This window comes from Thamnophis sirtalis, unplaced genomic scaffold (assembly GCF_051295495.1).
Source record: "Thamnophis sirtalis isolate CommonGarterSnake01/CBP01778 unplaced genomic scaffold, rThaSir2_p1.2 scaffold_1, whole genome shotgun sequence".
In the NCBI taxonomy this organism is placed as follows: domain Eukaryota; kingdom Metazoa; phylum Chordata; class Lepidosauria; order Squamata; family Natricidae; genus Thamnophis; species Thamnophis sirtalis.
Window position 1 is genome coordinate 100424550 of NW_028261381.1, and position 23976 is coordinate 100448525.

Sequence of the window (23976 nt, forward strand, 5' to 3'; positions counted from 1 at the left end):
TTTTTACATCATATAAGTTCCACATAAAAGACTATCTACTTTGGCCAAGACTGGAGCACTATTATGTAGATATCTAAGGCCCTCAAATAAAAGTCAAACTTTTTTGTTTAGATTTGGAGGTATAATCCATCTCACATAAATATTGATTGATTGCTGATCTTAACAAAATAATTGCTAGGAGGTTCTGACCAAGAAATTGTCCCTTCCCACCATGCGTCCCCAGCACTTAGGAATGATCCAACCTGTCCTTTGATAAAAAGTCTCATGAGAACATTAACTTACAATGAGTCAGAACCATCTGATCTAATCAGTACAGTTCTATCGATACATACTAGGAGTAGTTCTCTAGGAATTCAGTCTAAAGTTTTCAAAAATCTTCTCCAAAAAGCCAGGCAATGGAAGAGCTAAATGTAAGACCATTAATATGAAAATATGTGCTCCATTCTCTGTTCCAGCTAGACCAGAGGTTGGCAACCTTAAACACTCAAAGAGCTACAAAGATCCTAACTGGAAGCCCCCAATTCATAGAGTCTCCTCCTCACATGGCATCCTTTTTCCTCTCGTAATTGAAAGTCCTATCAATTGTGGAGCTGACCGGCAACAGTGAGCTGCAACAGAAGGATGAAAGAGCCACATGCTCTTTCAGTGGGTTGCTGACCCCTGAGCTAGACATTATATACTAAAGACAGGATTTTAGGACATTTTTTTTGTCACCTGCTTCAGTACTAATTCAGACTAGGTCCCTAAGGACTACCCTTTGCTTTGCTAAAATATGAACCATTGAAAGAAACTGTAACGATGATAAGGATAAGGAATGCTACACTTTTAACTTTAGAGTAAAGCAAAAGGAAGGAGGAACATACAGTCACTGATATTTTTAAAACAATAATGTGGAGATTAGTATTCAACCAGGTTCCCAGACTCAATATATGGTTACAAACATGGCTATGGAAATAGGACTTATTTTTTTAAATAAAACAAACTGTATAGAAAATGTGCGTTAAAATTTAGAACACTACCTTAACATCAGGTAGAACAACAAAACATCTACATTTTACTGTATTCCATAAATACATTTCTGTGTCCAATATTCCCCTGTTACTTTTGCCTCATGAACTATTCTGGAGAAATGCCACATTATCATAATTAGCATTTATTTAATTATTTAATTTTAACTACTACTGGCAGAATGGACTATTCATTAAGAGGTGATAATGACAGTTCCAGATGGAAAGACAGTAATTCACTTGCTAAAATCACACTAGCTGTACAGAACAAATATAGAAATTAATCTCACAAAACTCCAACTTTCAGGGATAAGTAAGGGCAGATATGTGAACAATTTGATTTCTACCATTCCACACATTTAATTGGGTCTGTACTTCAATAGTATTTAGAGGATCATACACAGCTATTCCTGATATAGAGAAACAAAAAACAAACAAACAGCAGTTTTTATTAACCAACTAAACAAGTGAACAATATATATCCCCTCTATCAGAAAGTGATTCCATAGGTTGTCATCAAAAGAATTTTAACGTACAGTCAACTCTTAAAAAAAAAAAAAACCTTCACCACAATCAGTTTGTAGAAATGCAATACATGTTAATGTTCATTTCTGCAGGATCCAATTTGGGTTGGTCACTGGGACCAGAAATTTAGTCTTCTCAGTGTTAGGGTGGGGTCAGAGTTGGCTTGCTGTCAGGGTTCCAATGGATGCCCTAATTAAATCATGAGCCTTGAGCCAAGCTTCAAAAGAAATCCAGTTATTTATTTAGATCATATCTGCAGGTATCCAAGTGAAGCCAACTCTGACCCCATGTAATTTACCGCCCAATTATGACCCTGTTTTCCCCCTCCTCCCAGGATGTGTCATAAATCACTTTCTTCAATGAGCAATTTCACAGGCTGTAGAGACCACTCCCCTCTGGCTGCTGTGGGTAACCTGGGATACAGCCTTGAGAAAGATATGTCTGGAATGTGCTTCTGTTTGTGGCTGCCATGCTGCTTCATCAGTGTCCCATCCTTCTTGCCAATGACAATTCGAGAGCAAGCCAGGGATGCTTTGCAAGTTGACACTCAGCTTTCAGACTCTTGCTGAAGCCCATCCTCAGGGTCCTTTCTTTCACAATGTTTATTTCTCTTTTGCTTAGCTAGCTCTACATGATGCCCCCCCCCAAAAAAAAACCTGAGTTATCAGAACTTTAAATGTGGTTTTTTTAAAAAAAGAATCATGACATTGTTTTATTTTATATTTTCTCTTAATTATTCTTAATACCAAATTTATATTGTCCAATGATACCACACACACTAAGCTGATTCTTTCAGTCAGCTTTCTTGTTGTGAACTCAACATCTTTTTCCCTGGATAGTGTAACCAATTTGCACCCCATCAGTATTTATATGAAGTTTGTCTTTTTTTCTTTCAATGTGGCTCATTTGGCACAGGGTGGTGGTGATTAGATTTAGCTCCCTTCTCATACTTCTTAGCCCCATGGAAACTGAAGTGAAATTGAATTGAAAGTTCCCAGTTTTTGAAATAATGCATGTTATATCATTGATGAGTCTCTATATTGCCTGCTATATAATTTTTTTAAAAGAAACTTGTACCAATTTTGCCTGCTAAAATTTTAGTTTTTTCTGCCCAGCAAAAGCTTTTGCTTCTACTATTTTTCAGCTTCTTATATTAACCCCGTTTTAGGACAAATTTAAATGTTTAAATTGCATATATAAAGAAGTCAAATCAACAATTAGATTATTTTATGTTACTGAATGCTTTACAAGGTATACAATTCTTTTTTAAAATGTAGTTCTTTAAATTCATACAAATGAGATCTGCAAAAACTAAAAATATAGTCCAAGGGGCCATAACACTTTGAAATAACTGTTTAGAGAAGCCATGTAAGGACTAACCCTATTTCTACAGGAAGCTGAAATGTAAAAGGAGAGTCTTTGATGCTATGATGGTTACATAGTATTAACTCAAGAAAACCCATTAAGGTCTAGCTTTCCATCATTTAAATTTAGTAGCTTCCCAACTCATACAATTCTGAATGGCGAAGAGGAGGAGGAGAAGGAGAAGAAGGCACATTCAGAAAAAAACAAAGCAAACAAAATAAAAAATTGCCAAAAAAAATCTTATCCCAGCCATTCCATTACCAGATCTGGGAAGACAAAGAACTTTGGATGTCATCAGTGTAAGAGCAATACAGAAATAATGGGGGGTTGATATGCCAGAGGGCAGACCTAACCACAGACAAGCATGCTTCTTAGGTCCCAATAGATCACGGGTGTCAAACTCATGACATCACATTGTCATCATGTGACATATTGTGACTTTTCCCCCTTTTGCTAAATTGGGGGTGGGGGTGGCCAGTGTGTGACACATCCAGCCCATGGGCCTCAAGTTTGACAACCTTGAAATAGATGGTATTGTTCAATTAAAGGTAGCTGGAGTGTGCCCAATCTCCCAAATCTTACTGAATGAGAAGGAACTATTGGAGATAGGTGGTCCCTCAAATAACCAAATCTTAGGTTATGAAGGACTTCATAGGCAACAACCAGCATCTTAAATTGTACCCACAAGCAAGATGGTAACCAGTGCATCTCACACTGCAACAATAGTGTGGACGTACTATGAACATATCATAGCATGCTCACTACTGCCTGTACGTCTATATTCTAAATCACCTATAGCTTTTGAGTAATATTCAAGGACAGTCCCATGTTTAGCGCACCACAATAACCCATTAGGGGAGTGACTAGAGCATGAGTGATTGTTTGAAGGGCCTCTCAATGTAGGAATGGTACAACTGGCTCACTAAATAGATTTATGCAAAGATAATTAGTCTTAACTTTTAGACTTCCTTACACGGCCTCAATTCCTAACGTCTGTGGGGATATTTACTTTATAAGTAGTGGATATTGCGAATATAAGATAGGAACTTGTTCTATGGAAATACTTTGGACAATTTCAATGGAAGCAGCAGCAGCAGTAAATCCGAAGGATAAAATCTGAAGCCACCTTGAGTAAGATGTACTATCATTTAAATCATGTTTGAATATGTAAGTTCAACTTAACACCACACAGACATCAAAAGAATCCGTCCCACTATCCCATTTATAACGTCAAATTCCCTAAGGAGAGAATAGGTGAGCATATATGAGGGATCGGGGGTGATATACAAAACTTGAAAACACCTCCGTTCCGTATCTCCTGCTTGCAACAGAAGACAAGAGAGTAAGCACTGACTTCAGTTAACCCAGATGTCACCAATTTTGTTTCAAAGCTTTGCCTGCTTTCTGCTTCTTTGGCCACTGCTGCTTAGCAACCTCCACAGAGCTTTCTTAGTCTATATTTATTCTAGAGGAATTTCATCCCTACCACAGCCTCTCTCCTTTTGGAAAGCCTATAACACATTTGGCTTTTCTGTTGTTGCTTTTTTCACAAGAAGAAAGAAGTGTTTGTTCTTCATCTTTTAACATCAGACCCTGTGTATTTTACTGCCTCTCTTTATATATATATATAATGATATATATATATTTGATATATATATATATATATATATATATATATATATATATATATATATATATATATATATATATATATATATATATATATATATATATATATATATATATATATATATATATATATATATATATATATATATATATATATATATATATATATCAAACAGTACATTGCCAATAGCTACTTTCTATTTTCTGGGGATCTGAAAACGTTGACACCCCCATTACTTTTTGGTGCCCATACCGTATTAGGCTAATATTCTGGGTTCTGTCCCATTTATGGCTCGCCACTGCCCCATCCGGAAATAGACTTGCCCTTTTTAGAGCATTTGATTTCAGCGGAGGGCTTTTCATTATCTTGGAATATCTTGTGCTTTGTTATTGCTTCCAAGTCGTCATGCAGTTCCTGAGTAATAGGCATTGGGGAGAGGGAATGAGGAGAGTGGGGGGGGGAGATTATGCCGCATCACTGACTCACCAGCAGATCCTGCATCGTGCTCAAGGTGTAAGGGGAGAAAGAGCTTTATTTTCATTCTGCCTTTTCATCAAAAGGGACTGTCCTGTGAGGGATGGGGAAAGGATTCTTGTGGTAAAGATAAATCCAGAGTGAAATGAGAGGAACGGCTCTTGCCACATAGATGGGCAAGGCTAGGGTGATACTATCTGGCAAAAACACAGAAGGAAGTGTGAGGAAAGCAGTCAAGACCTGCACAATGCTGGCTTCTCTGTTTCCATCCTTCTTCTCTCCCCCAGGATTTTTCCCAGCAACCTTTAAGCAGGGAGATACCAAGCTTTTACAGCAGTGTGAAACATGCTATTAATAGAGTACAGCAATTGCCTTGCCTCATTAGATAGGGGTGAAGGAAAGGCATTGTGAAGGCAGGGCCGAAAAAAATGCAATCTTGTCCTCTACTCAGGCCCACCCTCATGAGACTATAAAACATGGGCTCATATTGAGAAATGTGGAAAAAATCCTACCTTCTGTAAGGTCAGGTGGAAGTGCCGTTAATTTACTTATGAAGGCCAGTGATAAGTGTTAGTCACAATGAACCAGCTAATTAGAAAAGAAATGTTGAACTGTAATTGATTTAGAGAGCTTCCCCCCTGCATATAAATGTATATAGGCAGTTGCACAACCCAGACTGCATTTAAAAGGCATGCATTTTCTGTCCAATCTGACATAACAATTCTGAACATACGAAAAGTTACACATGTGTGCAGAAGATGGTTCAGATTATTCATTCAGATGCTTTTTTCAAGGGGTTGGCTGTCTCATGGAGAAAATGCATTTTCTTGAAATCAAGATACTAAATGTCATGCCATAAATACTAGCAGGGTTAGGTCATGATGGGAGAGCCTTAGGCATTAGGAAAGCTGTAGGCTAGATTGGGAATGTGAAAAAAAAGTATCTTAAAGGGATGCGATGGCAAATCACTTCCAAATTGTTGCCCGGAAAGCTACATGACTGTGTCCTTGAAGTTACCAGGAATTCAGCTTCACTTATAGACTTTGATCTTTTACTTTTATTTCGATATTAAAAGCAATGAAAAATGGAAGAAAGCAGGAATCATACTAGTTCATTATAAGCCACTGGGAAAGATGGACAGAGTAATATTACACTGCTGCCATATATAGAAACCAAAAGAGGTATTGTGGCGAAAGAACAGGACATGATTGTCTGGAAATAATTTCTACTTTTGGAGATTGGTTTCTAAATAATAGGAACTGATTGTTCCACTTCACCATTCTTTGGTCAGACTTGAGTGAGTATGTGACCACTTTAGCAAGGTTTTAGAGAAACTGGAATAGGTTCAAATAAGAACAGAGCAGATAGGCAGGCGATTACAAATTAAATTCTAGGAAGACAGATGGAAGGATTTGGGCACACTTGGCCTTGAGAAGAAAAGACCATGGGATGATATGATAGCATTCATCAAATAAATAAAAGATGCCACAAAGAAGGTCATAATCATCTCAGAGTGGAGGACATGGATTAATGGATGTAAATTACAGGAAGGAGATTCTGATTAAATGAGAAACATTAAGAACATTGGAATCAATTACCCAGGGAGTGGTGGGCTCCCTTTTATACAGGGTATCTTCAAGCAGAGACTATTCGGCCATCTTTCATCTTTTAATTTAATTTAGATTCCTGCACTGATGACCTATATAAAATATTTTCATCCCTAGTATTCTAATAATACAGAAGCTGAACTGAACATCACTCAGTGATTTGCATGTATGGTGATGGAGGAATATAGAATTGATCTTTTCATGCAAACAAGGCTAGTGAGAATTGAAGTAGATATGTAAGTAATATTTAACAGCAAAATAAAATGAGAAATCAATGAAATTACTATTTTACTGCTCCAAACTTTCAGTAAAATTAGTTCAGAAATGTATAGATGCTGGAGAAATTTTACTGCCACAGCAAGAGTAACTGCTGCATGCAATTACCAAGCACTGTTAAAAAAAAATGGAGAAAAAATCTGAAGAGGATATTTTACGGAGGATATATTTCATAGACATACTACACATAAATAATTTATCTATACAAGGATGGGGCCATTTTTCCCGCTCTTTCTTTCAAGACAATTTGTGACATTTCTTCACTGACAAACTATCCAAAGTTTCATGTATAAATTAATTCTGACCTCTCTCACACATTTTGCTCCTTACTACAACCGTTATGGTTTGGTACAAATTCTCCCTGTTAGCTTCGGCTTATGGATCTTGATATAACACTAAGAAAATGCAAATCATTTACTATCATTCTGTGGCTTAGGAGATACAATCTGCAATTGCTCAGAGCTCCTGTTGTTAAAAAGGATGGTAAAAGAAACTTAGGTCTGTCTTGTGACAGCAGTGGGAAAGAAGAAACTGTTGCTTAGCCCTGGAAGATTTAAACATGTGTGTATGGGGGGAAATGTCAGACCAGCCTCCCCCTTTCCCTCCCCCTCCCCCTTTAAGCTTGCTCTTAAACAGCAGAATAAATATTTTAGAATTGCTTCTAAGATTCTGTTAATACAATCTGTAATGACAAAATAGCATTTCTGGAATCTCTGTGGCATCTGCAAATGACATGGCCTATCTCTGTGATGGCAAACCTATGGCATTTCCAATTTGCCCATTGGGTGTTTTTCGCCCTCCGGAGGCTTCAAGGAAGCCTCCGGAGGGCGACAAACAGCCAAAAAAGAAGGCCAAAGTCAGCTGGCCAGTGTGTGCATGCATGCTGGAGCTGACGGGGCAAAGCCTCGCAACAAATGGCTCTCTGTGCCACCTGTGGCACATGTGCCATAGGTTCACCATCATGGGCCTATACCAACTGTCACATTATTTTCTTATTAAAATGGGACCTAATCTCACGATGGCATTTATAGACCAATATTGTTTGACAAAATCAACAATAATAAATGCACCACCAAAAAAAAGTAAGGAGAAAACACTAATTGTGATAAAAACCATAGTTTTATATAATGGAGTTCATGGTGGCTTAGTGGCTTAATGATGCTAGAAAAGGTCTGTACATTGGTGGTTTGAGTTCAGGCATTGTATGACAGAGTGAGCTCCCATCTTAAAAGTTGGAAGGGACCTTGGAGGTCTTCTAGCCCAACACCCTGCTTAGGGTTGTCCAATCTCTTCTTTAAAAACTTGTAGTGTTGGAGCAGTCACAACTTCTGGAGGCAAGTTGTTCCACTGATTAATTGATTAATTAATTAACTATGAGGATCACTTGCCTCAACTTCTGCCGACCTAGCAGTTTGAAGGAATGTTACCTGCAAGTAGATAAATAGATACCTGGTGGGAAAAATGGAACTTCAAGTGACAGTATGAATTCAACAAGTGCCAGATCTACCCAAAGGTGACACCTGCATGTAAGGTGACATTGGAAAAGCCCAAAATGACACTGCAGAATGCCAATGAAACTTTCTGAGTGTGGAACTTGTTCGTCCCTTGTGGTACGCTCTGGATAGCATGTTATCGTAAACTGAATGGACTGGCAATCATTAGTAGCCAAGCAACTATTATATTAACACTGTCGTTTCCTGGATAGTGCAATATTACCATATGATAAATAAATAATAATGGAATTTTACTAAAAGACATATATTAGCAGACACAAACATGTCTCCATCCATTGATTAATATGTGAAATGTTCACCTACTGCTAGAATGAGATATCCATGGGGCAATTCCCTACTGAAACTTTACATTTTTAATTAGGTTCACTCATTGAATAGACTGAAATAGCCATGGAATAATCTAGTATTGAGAGCTTATATAACTATCAATAACTATCAATAACTATCAATAACTATCAATAACTATCAATAACTATCAATAACTATCAATAACTATCAATAACTATCAATAACTATCAATAACTATTAATAACTATTAATAGGAGTGGATATGGAGAATATGTGCTTCTTCTTGAATTTAGTTCTCTGAATCTGAGCAATGAAGTAAATTCCAAAGTGCAGATTGTGAGGGAAGTTTCTTTTCTCTTTTTGAAGAAAATAATATGCTGCATAATCTCCAAGAATAGGAAAGACTTGGGTCATATATTCTGCTGTGATCTCCCATCAAGAAGTGATGAGGGCTATAATTATAAGGAAAGAGCAAGGGAGACATCTTTGTTTTATGCCGGCGCTTGCTGGGTTTCAGCTCTAGTAAAAGGTATTGAAATTAAACTTTGATGGCACAGAAGACATACCTGCTTTTCTCAAGAAATCTTTATTCTTTTGATAATAACCAAGCATGTTGTAACTTAAGGTTGATGAAAGGGGTAAAAAAACCTATGTTGTTCAGTAGGTTGTTTTTGTTGTTTTTTTTTGAAAAAAACCCCATGTTTTCAATAAAAAAGAAACATTTAAACATTTGTGGACTTTTCCACCATAAATCAATGCGGTTGAGTAGGAATCCAAAATCCACTGAGATAACTTCATATAGGCCTGGGAGTAACTCAAAAATCAGCAGAACATCGGTCAAGCCATTAATCTTGACACAAGGCAAATCTATGTTTTTTTCCCCCTATGGACATTTACTGACCTTCCATTTTCAACTCTAGGGGTTGAAAGCAGATTTGGTTAACTATTCATAGAAGCAACATAGAGTAGTAGGAAGGTTGTAGTGTACCATATATTGTTGAATGACCGTTTCCAATAATTATTCCTTTGGGCCATGTTTCTTAGTTATAATTCAGAAATATATAGAAAGCCTGCCTAGTCTGAGCAAAGATTGTGTAGGCTTACAGGAAGATAGTCATGTGATTGATTGATTGATTGATTGATTGATTGATTGACTGACTGACTGACTGACTGACTGAATGATTCCATTAAGTTGTTGTTGACTTTTAGGCATAACAACAGCCAGATTTGAAAGCTGGCATGGGGGCAGGGAAGAGTTCTATGTGATTTATGAATATTATGAAGGATAGTAATTTAAAATCTGGAGCCTTTTTTCTTTGCTCTTGTAAGAGTATTATCATTGAAAAGTGTAGTATTCAAAATGGATCAGCTTGATATCTATATAATTCATAAACATGAATAACCTAGACCTCCTTTAGCCACTTGCTAAATCCTTTTTTCTAAAGAAACATATGTATGTATGGAATATATACATGAATCCATATCCCAAGCTAATTTCACTAGTCTTATATTAAATAAGTACTGTAGCAATCACTGGAAATATACTAGATCAGTTTATCTAAGTTATTTGATTGGTCATTTCAAATTTTATTTTTCTAAGCTATTTCCAACTCATTAGTAACTAATCAACTGTCTAACATGTTTTCTCTAAAAAGCAGTAAAACTCAGGATTTTGCCTTGCAAAGATCTTAAAAGTTATAGCTCATAATAAATATTAGTTCAGTTTTAGTTTGCAGAATCAATGGGTTTCTTTTTTTCAAATTTAAAAAGCCGCTAAACATTTGTAGCCTCTTTGCTGAATCCTTTAATAAATGTACTGATTTGGAATCTGAGTTAATTTACCCTTTTGCATTGCTTGGAGTGTATAATTATTCATAAGCCAGACTGCTGATAATACACATTTAGCTGGCTTTCCAAAAAATTAAAGGGAAGCTCAGGAAAAGGAGACTGTCTTTTTCTAGAAGTATAATCCTTGGGGCTGAATTGTTTTGTATTATTAAGTTATTAATTGACATAAACCAAATAAGTAGTAGTAAAAATTGCTTCCTCCCAAATATATGACAAAGTAGATATGGAAGCCTGTTTTTCCTCAAAAGGGTTAGTAGTATAGTAGTAGACACATTACTGATGTAAATACACACATTCTTTTTCTTCCTCCTCCTTCTCTAAATCAATCTTTAAAGTGCCAGAATGAAGCATCTTTCTTGACTTTGTCATTGGCCAAAAATAAGTAATTACTAGTACATGTTTCTGGTAGTAGTAAATATACCAGCAGATGGGCTGGGCCCTGTGAACTCCACATTCACATAGCAAGTTGCTATCTGCTAAGAGCATCCACTTGAGCACATTGGTTTTACATTTAGGCACAATAACTCTTAATCTATTCAGGGTCCTCCAAGTAGTATAAAGGAAGTCAGATCCTTCAGCCATATCCTCCTTTAAAGTTATTCCTTGCTCAGTCATCTCCTTCTTCCATCTTTTAATTGGATTTTGTTCTTGTGTACCCTCAAAAATGTTTGTTCTTGCATAAATACATTAATGATGCAAACAAATAGAATATGCTCACTTTTTCCACTACTAAAGTTTGTACAAGATAATGAGATTTTTCTAATGAAGGAGGACCAAAGAACAAGGAAAACTGAACACTACATAAGGTTTAGATGATGACCTTTAGTCCATCTAGCCCAGAATTATCAGTAAATTACCATTATCAGTAATTTTTCAACATGCAATTCCCCCCCCCCCCCTCAATTTCTCATGGAGATGCTGGAGATCAACCTTAGGACCTTTTCGTATACCCCACTTTAGCACACTATGAGTAATATTTATAACCCTCTGAGATGGACAGTTAAGAAATATGAAATATAAACAAACAAATATAGGTGGATATATTGTCAACAACACTAATCTGATGAGATAAAGGAACATGAAAATGTTACAACCTAAAATGCTAGATCTCTAAGACATCATCAACCAAATCTGCCAGTATTCTCTACAGATTTCTGTTCCCAGTTAATGTGCATTCCATGCTAGCATCTGCTTCAGATAAAAGCCATCTAATGTTCATGCATACACAAGTACAAATGCACGTGTGCATGCGCACACACACACAGACGCACACACACGTTTGCTGTTGGCATGGTTTTCTTGTCTGCTTTCCAGGAAGAATTCAAAACCAGAGATCACACCAAAATACATAAAGATGCAGATGCTGAAATCACTGCCACCAGAGTAGATGATTCAAGAGGAAAAAGTCACATCAATTGCAGAGGTTTTCTATTTCTCATTTCTTAACAACATCATTTCAGAGTCCATCTCAGAGCTTTGTGTCAAATCCACAGGATGTCAATTCTAAGCTTTGATGATCCTTGTTTTGTTACTCCTGTCAGCCTTATATGCTGAACAGTCACATCACCAAGGATTGGCTTCCTATGAAGCAACATATAATACTTACTTCAAATGCTTGTTGAATTTCAAAATATGTCAAAACAGGGCTCCAAATAAACAATTTAGCTACAAAACTATACTGAACTGTGTGTGTGTGTGTGTGTGTGTGTGTGTGTGTGTGTGTGTGAGAGAGAGAGAGAGAGGGGGGGGAGGGAGGGAGAGGGAGAGGGAGGGAGGGAGAGGGTGAGAGAGTTTTAGAACATTTTGACCATAATGCCAAAGCCCCACTAAATTAGAGAGGTCAGGTTTTATGCCTTCAGGTCATTTTCTCTCTCTCTCTCTCTCTTTAGAATATGAGTAAATGATTTATATATGTCTATACAACTTCATAACCACACAGTTTTGATAAATTTGGGACATTATATTATGTACAGCAATTAAACAAGAGGTTTTGTAGAAATTACTAGAGTAAGTAAACAACCTACCAGAATACTTAGTCCATCTTCTACCCTTCTTAATTCCTGGCCTGTTAGGAAGGTACTCTAGAAGTAATTCTACTTGCTTGAGTCCCACACACACAAGACTTCTTTTTGGGGGATAGCAAGATTGAAGCCAACCCACTTGTGTCAAAGTGCCAGTCTTTCTTCATAGTCTTAACCTGTTTAAAACAGGAAGAGAATATTGAATTCAATATCATTCACAAAATAATATTCAGTGCTGGTATAAGAATTTGTAAAAGCTGAATTATGTTTGTATTTCATCAAGGAAGGAGGAAGTGATTAACAGAATATTGAAAGTCATAAAAGCAAAACTGACTTGTATTAAACAAAAATAGCATTATATTAAACTTCAGTAAATTTAAGATACACAGTTAATAGGAGGATTCTACTAGGTATCTCTCTTTTTCTCTATGAAAATCACAACTACATGGATCCAAAAATCACATTGAAAAGTAGTTGTATACATGTATACATAGCTTATCAGTCATTCTTATTATCCATTCTTGCATTAGAAATCACACTGAAATCATGTGCATTAAAAGCATCAAAAAAGCTTCTCTCAGATAACTAGAAAAAATCTTTGCCCAATATCAGCTGTTCTTTATGGTTGAGAAAAGCCTAAAATCTGGTGGTTTGATGCTGTTAAGAATAGATACAGGATAGGGTTGTTATAGAATTGCAGTTTCCTAGCAAATACATGTGTGTACACATTTTTATACATAAGTTACATTTCAAAAAATAGAAAAAGTTGAATAGTTTGTGTATAGTTTCCAGAAGGGCAGTTTCCATTAAACTGCAAAGCAGGCAAATTCAAAAGAAATCCTACACTAAATTGTTGAAATAATTTGGACTAAATTCATAAGTAGCAAATTTAAAATTATTAACAAAGTCAAATCAATTTAAGTGTGTCTATGTACTCAAAGTACAATTCAGTTTTCATCAGTCATTATCATGTTCATGTCAGCCCTTCCACCACTATCACAGTCAACCAAATTCTGAACATGCCCTTTTTGGTATCCTTCTGCGACGACTGCGGGAGGTGGGAGTGGGAGGCACTGTTTTGCGGTGGTTCTCCTCCTACCTCTCGGACAGGTCGCAGTCGGTGTTAGTGGGGGGGCAGAGATCGTCCCTGAGGCCCCTAACATGCGGAGTACCTCAGGGTTCGGTCCTATCCCCCCTACTATCTAACATATACATGAAACCGCTGGGCGAGATCATTCGGAGGCACGGGATAAAATACCATCAATATGCGGACGATACACAATTGTATCTGTCCGCCCCGTGCCAACTCAATGAAGCGGTGGACGTGATGAACCGGGGTCTGGAGGCCGTTAAGGACTGGATGAGTGCTAACAAACTGGTGCTCAACCCGGATAAGACCGAGTGGCTGTTGTGTTTCCCCCCCAATAATTTGGCTAATACACCAACGCTTAGGCTGGGGGGTCAAATTTTATACCCCTCAGATAGGGTCCGCAACTTAGGAGTCCTCCTGGATCCACAGCTGACTTTTGATCACCAGCTGTCAGCTGTGACCAGGGGGGCATTTGCCCAGGTTCGCCTGGTCCGCCAGTTGCGGCCCTACCTAGATCGGGGGGCCCTCACAACAGTCACTCGAGCCCTTGTGATCTCTAGACTGGAATACTGCAATGGGCTCTACATGGGGTTGCCCCTGAAGTGCATCCGGCGACTACAGCTAGTCCAAAATGCAGCCGCGCGAGTGATAGTGGGCGCACCTCGGTTCGCCCACGTTACACCTGTCCTCCGCGAGCTGCACTGGCTGCCTGTTGGTCTCCGGGTGCGCTTCAGGATAATGATGACCATCTTTAAAGCACTCCATGGTAGTGGATCTGGGTACTTGAGAGACCGCCTTCTGCCGATTACCTCCCTGAATCGACCAATTAGATCGCACAGACTGGGCCTCCTCCGTATCCCATCTGCCAGTCAATGTCGACTGGCGACCACACGGAGGAGAGCCTTCTCTGTTGCTGCCCCGACCCTATGGAACGAGCTCCCCATGGAGATCCGCACCCTCACCACGATCCAGACCTTCCGCGCAGCCCTCAAGATCTGGCTCTCCCAGCAGGCCTGGGGATAGGCTTCCAATTACCCGCCCGAGTGTTTGATTGCTGAATGAAAGTTGTGTTTTATTATTTTTCTTTTGTTCACAACGTGTTTGTTTTGACCTTGCACTTCCCCTCCCCTGTGGTTGTAAGCCGCCCTGAGTCCCCTCAGGGAAAAGGGCGGCATATAAATCCCAATAAACCTAAACCTAAACCTAAACCTTTTTGGCATAGGTTTTAATTAAAAATCACTGATACACTTATGAAAATATAAAGTTTTTAAGTCAAAGAATTAGTTTCCTTTTTTTAAAAACATCCTTCTTTGTCCAACAAGAAATGAATTCAGTTAATCTATGAATGAAAAGTAAAAAAAAATATTATTTAATAATTTATGTATTTTATATAAAATGATATGAATATGGGTATTCTCTCTCCTCCACTTGTATCAATAATTTTCATTATTCATTCTTATGGTTTATTTCTGTAGAAATTACTACCAGCTGGCTTTCATGGCTAAGGCAGGACTTTCAATTCATGGCCTCCTTGTTTTTTTTTTAGCCTGGTGCCTTAACTACTAGATCAAACTGCTACAACAACATTTGGTTAGTTCCAATAAAATTATACATTTAAAAATATTTTCTCCCTTCCAAGAAAAAAATGTAGAATGTCCCCCCCCCCCCAAAAAAAGGAACTCTGATTCAAAAACTGGATCAATTTTTCTTCACCTCAGAAAATGAATCTATGGTTTGTCCTAAGGAGCAGTTTATACAATCTATGTGGGATTTATTTCCTGGTAAATGTGTTTAGAGTCACAGACTGCAGGTAATTCATCATCAAAATGCAGCTAGTCCATTCAAGTAGGTTAGGGACAACAACAACAACAACAAAAGATGAAACACATTGTTCTTATTAAAATAAATAGCAGCAGTAAAAACTTCAGTGTTTCAGTAGCACTATACATTAATTTGCTTTTTGTGCAAAGCGAAAAAGAAGTGCTTCAGGGAGGATCAAGAAAGCAAAGGTTAGATCTTTTTCTGTTATAAACTGCTACCAAATAACCCTCAATATACTCTGTAACAGAGAAGCAACCGACAAGAAGACGGAGGCTGTAAGAAGTAAAACAAATTATGAAAAATTGCCCATCAAAACCACAGTCAATTCCCAGGTACTGAAGATCAAAAGTATTTCTCCATATGCCTGAACATCTTTATATATCATTCTGCTTCAATAGTCTGAGTGAAGTTATCCAAGTATTTATGCAGAGGATTCAGCTATTTGTCCCAGTTGATATATTTCCACGAAATAATCTGTTAATATCCAAACATTTTTCCTCATTCATAATGATTCATGAATTCATGAATAATTTGATGAATGCTTATAACTTATGGAAAATAGTTGTTCACTGGGTGTGATTAATCACTTTTCAGCTTTTTACATGGAATGTTAGGTTCTTTTCAGAGACTTGGTGAATATTGTCCTGTGTTAGGCTAATAAATTCATTACATCTTAGCCCTTGAGGGGATTTGAACAGTCCCAGATCATTTCAATTTCTTGCTATATCCACGATTATCCCTTGAGGATAATCTAGGATCACCCTCTAGTGGTGGGATACGACCGGTACACCCCGGTCTGGGCGTACCGGTGCCTGCTGGGAGCACCAGGTACCGTTCTGGTACGGTGCTCTGGAGGGCCTGCCCGCTTTCCTTACCTGTATTTGAGCCATTCGGAGCTTTCGCATATGCAGACGGAGTATATGGCACCTGCTGAGCAGCTGGAGTATCGCAGGCAGTAAGTACGCATGTGCTGCACATGTGCACATGGTGGATGCCAAGCTCCATTGCAGAGTACCGGTTGCAATGGGATCTGGAATCCACCACTGCTCTATAAGCATAGATGGATTTTTTTTAAAAAAAGCAGAGAATAGCACTACTCTCTATAGTTGGCAATGGCTACCAGAGTAAAATCCATAGAGACTCCTGTTAGTCATTTCCAACTATAGAGGGTAGTGGTATTCTCTGTTTCAAGGGCCATTGATCCAGTACAATCCAAAGTTGTTTCTGTGATCATGTGGCCAGCATGACATTGCAGAGTTCACCTTCCCACTAAAGTGGTACCTATATATCTACTTGCATTTGCCTGCATTCCAATTGCTAGATTGGCATGAGCTAGGGCAATGAACGGATGCTCAGGTCTTGAACCTGGACTGTCAGGTTTCCAGCTGACAAGCCCAGTGTCTTAATCACTAAGCCATTGCACCACTTCCTAGAAACATCAATGGGGATATCTGAAGAAAATGTAATGAAATATGTGAATCCAACCCAGGGGTATATCAATAGGCAAGGGAATGAGAGTTATAAGATGTATTCTAATCTTTGGAAGACAAGATTGTGATTGTGTCAAATACAATGTATTTTTTTTAAAAAAATAGAAGGCCAGGGAGAGGCAATCAAAGTGCAAGATATTCTTCCTGCTTTTCCAATTTGCCTTTGCCTTTGTCCCCAACTCTTTTTCAGAAAGAACGAGGGGAAAAAAGGCAGCCCCTCTTCCGACAGAAAAGGTTCTTACACTTCTCTTTGTTACAAGACAGCTGAACGGTACTAATAGGTTTTGTGTTTCACTGAGCAATCATCTGTCCTACAGTTTGCAGCCTTCTTCCTGCTTACATGTCAACTGAATTCTAAGGAAATCCCTCCTATGAATCTTTTTTTCCTCTAATCAGAAAATGAGAGGCTGAAGAGCAATAAAAGAACAGTTGACAACAGCAACAATAGATTGCTGAAAGAAATTCTAAAGCATCTGAAAATAAGGAGGAGAAATAGATGTCTTTTACAGAGCTTGTTTTTTTTTAAAAAAAAAAATTCAGAAAAATGCAAGCCAGATATTTTAATACTATTAGCTGTAACCAGCATCCCAGGAATATGTTCACATTCTTCCTATAGACTAAGGTGACCAGACGTCCCGCTTTTGGCGGGACACACCCGCCTTTTGGCGCATATTCCCGCGTCCCGCCCGCTTTTTTAAAAGGCACGCTTTTTTTGGCGCGCGCAGCTCCCGCCCATCAGCTGCTGGGCTGGCTCATTGTTTCGTTCTATGCTACCTACAAATTTAAGCCAGCCCAGCCTGCCGCTCATTGATTTGATTGGCTGGACTCCAGCCAATCAGTGAGCTGGCCAACCAGCTCACTGATTGGCTGGACTCCTTAGCTGAGGGCGCATGCGCGAATTTCCATTTTTATTTCGTCTTTCTTTCTTGCTGGGGTTGCAGCTGCTGCGCTTACTCACTGGTGGTGAGTAAATAAATAAATAATATATTATTTTATTCTGATAATTTTATTGTTTTATTGTCTCGGTCACAGACGGAGCTTTGTGGCGGCGCCTGTGCTGTGCGCTTGCCTTCCTGGCTTCCCAGTGACCACGCCGCAAGTCTGCGAGGCGTGGTCGCGTCCCGCCGCCCTCCCCTGCGGCTCTCCTGCCGCAGAGTCCGTTTTTCAGCCTTGCTGCCCTTGCAGACAACTTTCACTTGCTTCCGCGGCTCTCTCGCCGCCCGGCAGAAGCCACGTGGAAGTTCTCTGGGCGAGGTGAAAAACAGCCGCCACCCCGCCCGCCCTCCCCGGCTGGGCTGGCTTAAATTTGTAGGTAGCCTGGTAGCATATAACGAAACGATAAGCCAGTCTGGGCGGGGGAGGCTCCCGCTCCCCCGCCCATCAGCTGCTAGCTAGCTCGCTGGGCTGGCTCATCGTTTCGTTCTATGCTACCTACAAATTTAAGCCAGCCCAGCCTCCCTCTCACTAATTTGATTGGCCTGGACTCCAGCCAATCAGTGAGCTGGCTGGGATGGAAAATTTTCAGCACGCCACGTGCTGAAAATTTTCCATCCCAACCAGCTCACTGATTGGCTGGACTCCTTAGCTGTGGGCGCATGCGCGAGTTTCCATTTTATTTCGTCTTTCTTGTTGGGGTTGCAGCTGCTGTGCTTACTCACTGGTGGTGAGTAAATAAATAAATAATGTATTATTTTATTCTGATAATTTTATTGTAATTTTATTATAATTTTATTTTATTTAAGGAGAGAGGAGGAGGGGGGGAAAACACCGCCGTTGCTGGTCGCCGCGTGCTCCCTTGCTGGGGCGGAGAGAGGAGATGGGGGGGGGGAAAACACCGCCGTTGCTGGTCGCCACGTGCTCCCTTGCTGGGGCGGAGAGAGGAGATGGGGGGGAAAAAACACCGCCGTTGCTGGTCGCCACGTGCTCCCTTGCTGGGGCGGAGAGAGGAGATGGGGGGGAAAAAACACCGCCGTTGCTGGTCGCCACGTGCTCCCTTCCTTGCTCGGGGCGGAGAGAGGAGATGGGGGGGGGGGAAAACCACCGCCGTTGCTGGTCGCCGCGTGCTCCCTTCCTTGCTGGGGCGGAGAGAGGAGGAGGGGGAGGGAAAAAACACCTTTTTTTCCCTCCCCCTCCTCCTCTCTCCGCCCCAGCAAGGAAGGAAACTCCCCCCGCCGCCTGAGACACCCCTAAACTTTAGGGAAAGCGGGAAGCCAAACGCGGCTTTCCAGACTCTTTTCCCAACTCCCAGACTTTTTTTCTGGGTTCGGGGAGGAATAAGAAAGAAAACGAGCCCTTTATTCGCACCAAGAACTTTAACCGGGGCATTATAATTTTCTCTGGAGTTTCCCACAGGTGCGAAAACGGCCCATCCGCGGATAGAAATCCGTTCCAAGGGCGAGAATGCAACTTTTGCTCCCGTGGGGTTGAGGGGAGGGGGGGGGAGGGCAGCGCTCTGGAAAGGGGTGCAGGGGGGGGTGAAGGGGGGGTGGGTCACGGAATGCTCGCGCCCAAGTTGGTTGCAAACTCGCCCGGTTTGGCTCCGGGAGCGCCTTCTTCTTTTTCCAGTTCAGCAAAGAGTTAAGGCGGATTTTGTGTGTGTGTGTGTCACAATTAGGTGCATAAGGGAGGGGGCGTTAAGAAGGCTGCGGGAGAGCTCTGCGTGTGTAAGGAAGGGGGACAGGAAAAGCCGACCCCAAAAACCTCGGCCTGCCTTCCCAACCTCCTTTTAAAAAGAGAGAGAGAGAGAATTTTCTCCGATCTGCCAGGTTGCCCCAAAAGCGCGTGGGAAAAGGCTACTCGCGGCTCGCCCCCCCTCTCTCTCTTCCCCCCCCCCTGCCCGGAATAAGCCAAGCCTCAATGAAGCCATGGCCGCTTTCTCTCCCAACTCTGGAAAGGCAACAGAGGGACTATTGAGGGGAGGGGGGGCTTCTTCAGCCAAGCACGCCGGAGTTCGCTGCTCCCCCACGTCGCCCTCACGCTGCCTTCCTTCTGAATGTCCCTTCTTGCATGGCTCCCCCTCCTCCCCATTCGCCCCAATTTGGCTGCCTGCGGATGAAGGGGGTGGGGGTGGGGGGGAGATGTGGAGGAGGAGAAGGAGGCGCTGGTGGGTTTTTTAAAAAAAAACTTAAAGGGGGGGGGAGAGAAATCCGTTCGTATGGCAACCAACACAGCGGTTCTCATCGCCAGAGAAAAGAAAGTTTTGTGGGACTTGTCAATCACGGGGGCCTCCCCACTTCTTCTCCATCTCTCCCCCCACCCCACCCCCACACACCTGCGAAGCTCGCTATATTTCTGGCCGAGCGCGCCAGTTTTAAAGGCGCGGGGTCTCTTCCCGGGGAGGGGAGAGGGCGGCTGCGGGGGGGGGGGAGTAGCGTATGGTGCAAAGCTTTTCAATTGTGCGTCTTCCAAACTGCCCTCCCATCTCTCCGCTGGGGGGGGGGTGTTGGGGGCGCGAGGGTCGATTGGTGGTCCTTTTCCCGGTCCGCTTCCTTTCAGAGGAAGTCCCCCCCCCCCGCATCTCTGGGATCGAATTCACACGTTTCCACTCAAGTGGACTCCCGGGTCTTGTGAATCTGGCCGGAGTGTTGTTGTTGTCCGTCCCCCCCCCCCACTAACAAGCCAGGATTTAAAAAAACAAGGAAGCCGTGTTTGGAGTGGACACGGAGCCGTTCTCACGACCTTTCCCACCCCGTAACCTAAGGAAAAGGGAGTGTGGAAGAGAAGGAAGAGTTAAGGCTAGCCCGCGGCGACCAGCAACGCGGTGTTTTTTCCCTCCCCCTCCTCCTCTCTCCGCCCCAGCAAGGAAGGGAGCACGCGGCGACCAGCAACGCCGGTGTTTTTTTCCCTCCGGAGGGGAGAGAGGAGGAGGAGGCGGCAGGAGTTATTCTGGTGGGGGGGAGGCTCGTCGGCATCTTCAGCGGCAGCCCTGCCCCTGTGAAAAAACCCGAAGATGGAGCAGATGATGTCGCCACCACATGACTGGAGGAGGAATTCTGGGAGTTGAAGTCCATAAGTCTTAAAGCTGTCAGGTTTGAAGACCCCAGAGGTTTTTTTCCCGAAAGGGTTAGGGGTGCGAGAGTCTTGTAACTTGACAGCTTTAAGACTTGCATGCTTCACTGCCAGAGTTTCTGAGCCAATATGACTGGAGGAGGAATTCTGGGAGTTGAAGTCCATAAGTCTTAAAGCTGTCAGGTTTGAAGACCCCAGAGGTTTTTTTCCCTAAAGGGTTAGGGGTGCAAGGATCTTGTAACTTGACAGCTTTAAGACTTGCATGCTTCACTGCCAGAGTTTCTGAGCCAATATGACTGGAGGAAGAATTCTGGGAGTTGAAGTCCATAAGTCTTAAAGGTGTCAGGTTTGAAGACCCCTGAGGTTTTTTTCCCTAAAGGGTTAGGGGTGCAAGGATCTTGTAACTTGACAGCTTTAAGACTTGCATGCTTCACTGCCAGAGTTTCTGAGCCAATATGACTGGAGGAAGAATTCTGGGAGTTGAAGTCCATAAGTCTTAAAGCTGTCAGGTTTGAAGATCCCTGTGTTTTTTTTCCCTAAAGGGTTAGGGGTGCAAGGATCTTGTAACTTGACAGCTTTAAGACTTGCATGCTTCACTGCCAGAGTTTCTGAGCCAATATGACTGGAGGAGGAATTCTGGGAGTTGAAGTCCATAAGTCTTAAAGCTGTCAGGTTTGAAGACCCCTGAGGTTTTTTTTTCTAAAGGGTTAGGGGTGCGAGGGTGTTGTAACAATAGCTTTAAGATTTGCGTGCTTCAAAAGCTAGACTTTCTGAGCCAACATTTTGGTTGCTAAGCAGGACCGTTGTTAAGTGATACTGATATTATATAACACTTTTAATTAAGCGGGTACCTTGAATAAACATAACTTTGAGTTTCAAATAATACTGATTTTGTTGTTGTCTTAGGTGACATCTGTTAAAAAAATTCAGGTGCTCAGTCATGAAAATGTACCGCTCAAACACTATACTTTTCCGCTCACACTGAAAAAAAAATAGAGGGAACATTGGAGAGAGAGTGTGGGTGTGTGTGTGAGAGAGAGTGTGGGTGTGTGAGAGTGTGAGAGGTCATAAAACGGGGCAAAACCAATGTGACCACTGTCTGATTCCTTTGTTCCATCCAACTATATACCAATTATCCCATATCCAATAAAATTCTGATTCTTCTTTTCCCTGTATTTCTTTTGTTAATATATCCATTTCGGCACAGTCCATAATTTTTCTTATTATTTCTTCTTCATTTAGGTTTAGTTTATTTTTCTACTTCTGGGCGAAAGCGATCCTTGCTACTGTAAGTATGCGTAATATTAGATATTGTATTTCTTTTTTGTATTTCATCGGTATAATTCCTAATAGAAAGAGTTCAGGTTTCCAATCTAACTTAACCTTTGTTATTTCTTCCAACCAATTTTTGATCCTTTTCCAGAATTTTTTTGCCTCTTCACAAGTCCACCATAAATGATAATATGTGCCATGATGTATTGAATCACATTTCCAGAAATTTAGCGAGGTATTTGTTGAAATTTTGGCCAACCTTGACGGTGCCAGATGCCATCTATAATAAAGCATTTTGTACTGGTTTTCCTTGTATGGGATTGATAGTGTCATTCTTAAATTTATTCCCCAAAATTTTTCCCATTTGTCTAGTTAAATGTTATAGCCAAAGTTCTGTGCCCATTTTATCATTGGTTCTTTTACAGTTTCCAATTTCCTCTTCCATTTGATACTTCAAGAGGAATTTGTATATTTTCCCTATCATCTTTCTGTCCAGACTTTGAATAATTTTATCCAATTCGTGTGGTTCTGTTTCAATACCATATATTTTAGTGTCTTTATTGTATTTAGTTTTAATTTGGAGGTAGGTTAGCCAATCACCTTTCATATTCTGATCTGCCAATTCTTCAATTGTTTTTAAATTTCCCTGTCTATCAATTAGATCTCTGTATCTTAGAATTTTGTTCCAATCTGTAAAATTTGGGTGTGTCGTTCTTTCTGTTGGTGATAGCCAATTTGGGGTTTTCACATAGTGTTTTTTTTATTTTAAGCCATTGTTGCACTAAAGTTCCAATTAAATGATTTTGAAAGTATTTGTGCATTTTATGTTTGTCATTCCATAAGAAATTATGCCAGCCTGCCTGCAGGTCATGACCTTCTAAGATCAGAATTCTTTTATTCTTTAACTCAATCCAATCCTTCATCATTGTCATTGTTACTGCAGTTGCGTATATACTAGGCTCCCTGTGTGCTTCCATCCATCGCTACGAAGATCTGCTGACTCTGCCTGCCTGCTGGTAAGTGAGCCGGGTTTTTTCTTTTCTTTTTTTAATGTATTTTAAAATAATATGTTATTTATTGTGCATATGATTTTTTAAAATAGTGGTATTCTGTGTTGATTCTTTTTTTAAATTGTCTTAGACTATTTAAAAAAAGATTCTATCCAAAATAAATTGAAACAAGCCATTTTTAAAATTTCTATGCACAATACTTTGAAATGGACTCAGGAGTCATGATTGACACTGAGTGAATTTGCACTTTAATAATCAGGAAGATACAATGGCATTGAAAAAAGTGACTGATGACCATTTTTCACACTTAGCGACCATTTTCACACTTAGCGACCGTTGTGGAACCTCATGGTTTAAAATGATTTTACTTCAATTTATTCTGTGTGGAATAGTTTGAAATGGTGACAGTATAAATTATTGCTGGTGTAATACTTAACAATGGTTTTTAAGGATTTCTTTTATTTATAGAATACCTTTTTATTATTTTGGGGGGATTTTTATTTTGGGGGGATTTTTATTTTTAAATTGTTTATAAAATGTATTTACTACAAGAAATGTTCCTTTTTGCAAATGTGATCTTTGCAAATCTTTGTGATGCAATATGTCCAGACCAGGTTTATGTGTCTCAAAGTGGCTGCTATTCTATGGGCAGGGCAGGTTGGTGCAAGGCAGCTTTGCCAGATTTGGTGTGTTTCACCCTCATTGAATTTTATATAGTATAAAATCATAT

At 40.4% G+C, this 23976-nt stretch overlaps 1 protein-coding gene across 4 annotated transcripts in view; it reads right to left on the reverse strand.

Annotated features, from left to right (window-relative positions):
• Positions 1 to 23976, reverse strand: part of LRRC4C (leucine rich repeat containing 4C) — a 758407-nt gene that overhangs the window by 74697 nt on the left and 659734 nt on the right. For 3 of the 4 annotated variants that reach the window (XM_087719843.1, XM_087719837.1, XM_014067066.2), the window contains one exon: positions 12559 to 12731. The exons of the other annotated variant lie outside the window; for it this stretch is intronic. The gene's annotated coding sequence lies outside the window, so the exon portion shown is untranslated. The remainder of the gene's footprint in view (positions 1 to 12558; positions 12732 to 23976) is intronic. 4 annotated transcript variants of the gene reach the window in all.